The sequence below is a fragment of the Myotis lucifugus genome, unplaced genomic scaffold (genome assembly GCF_000147115.1).
Source record: "Myotis lucifugus unplaced genomic scaffold, Myoluc2.0 scaffold_513, whole genome shotgun sequence".
NCBI lineage: Eukaryota > Metazoa > Chordata > Mammalia > Chiroptera > Vespertilionidae > Myotis > Myotis lucifugus.
In genome coordinates, this window is record NW_005871561.1 from 549244 (window position 1) to 550518 (window position 1275).

The 1275-nt window shown below is 71.9% G+C and overlaps 1 protein-coding gene across 1 annotated transcript in view; it reads left to right on the forward strand.

The window, feature by feature from the left end:
* The first annotated feature begins 395 nt into the window (after positions 1-395).
* The window catches only part of MIEF2 (mitochondrial elongation factor 2), a 4803-nt gene continuing 3923 nt past the window's right edge, over positions 396-1275 (forward strand). The window contains exon 1 of the mRNA XM_006103851.3: positions 396-556. The gene's annotated coding sequence lies outside the window, so the exon portion shown is untranslated. The remainder of the gene's footprint in view (positions 557-1275) is intronic.

A 1275-nucleotide genomic window follows, 5' to 3' on the forward strand; every position in this document is an offset into this window, starting at 1 on the left:
CACGAGCTGAGCACGATCCTCTCGGGTGCAGGGGCCGCGTGGAGCAGCGGAGGGGGAGGCCTCCCGAGTCACTGCTCCGCGCCGAGATAAGAATAGCGCGGCCACCAGGCGGGCCTCTCCCAGAGGTGACCTCAGGGTCACCTGACAGCCGGCCGCGCGGCCGCCGGGCCCCGGGAAAGAATGTGGGCCCAGAGCGTCCACAGCGGAGGCTCGAATTACAGGCGCCCGCGCGTCCCTGCGGGGTCCGGGGAGGGGCTGGCCCCGCCCCGCGCTGCGCGCCTGGGAACGCAGCCGGCGCCTTTAAGACCCGGCGCACCAGAAAGTCCCGCCCCCAGGGACGCTCAACCCGACGGGGGCGTGGCCTGCCCGCCATTGGATGAGTCGCTCCGTGTTTCGGGGAGACGGCGGGTCTTTAGCGCTCTGATTGGACGTGGGGCCTGCTCGTCTGCGTGTTTTTCGGAGTCGGCGTCGGTTCCCGGGTTCAGATTCCATCCGCGGGCGGCGGGGCGTCCGCCGGCCGGTGCGCTGAGGTCGGTGCGCTGAAGCCACGACGCAGGTACGGCCGCTGCCAGCGGGACGCCGGTCAGGGCCACGGCCTCGCGGAGGAAGGAGGAGATGGCCTGGGACCTCCAAGTTGGGGTTCGAATCCGGCCCCCACTTAGTTTCCCCGGGCCTCGTGCCCCCTGTGAACCGGCCTGGACTGGGCCGAGGGGAGAGGACAGGCGGCGCCGGGGCTATTTTTAACCACCTGTCCGCCCTCCCCTTCCCGGGGTTGGAGGCTGCGGGATGGGCCTGCGGGACCCGCCAGGGTGGGCAGGCGGGGCTGGGGAACGCGCCTCGCAGGTGGCTAAGGGGACTCCTGGCTCCTTTGACCGACCCGGGCCCCAGGGCCTATTTCATAGTCTGGGACATGGCGGGGGGGCGGGTCCCCACGTGGTTCGGGCCTCTCCTCGCCTGGCAGCAGCCCTGGCCCCCACAGCCGCGCAGGGAGGGCAGCAGCCCTTGGTGCCCGCAGAGCTGGGCCCTGAGCTCAGGGTCACCGCTCAGGTGCCCTCGGGCGGCTCTGCCTGGCGTTTGGGCCGGGTCCCCTTGGGCTTGGGCCCTGGGGTCACACACCCCTCGGCCCCTCAGGGGCCTGGAGGGGCAGGAAGTCCCTGTGGCGGAACCCCGAGGCCCGGCAGCCGCCATTCCGGGGTTCCTCACCTCAAACCTTCCTCCGGTTGCCGGGCCCCTGAAAGCTGGAGCAGACAGCGGGGCTGCAGGCCCGCCGCTGAC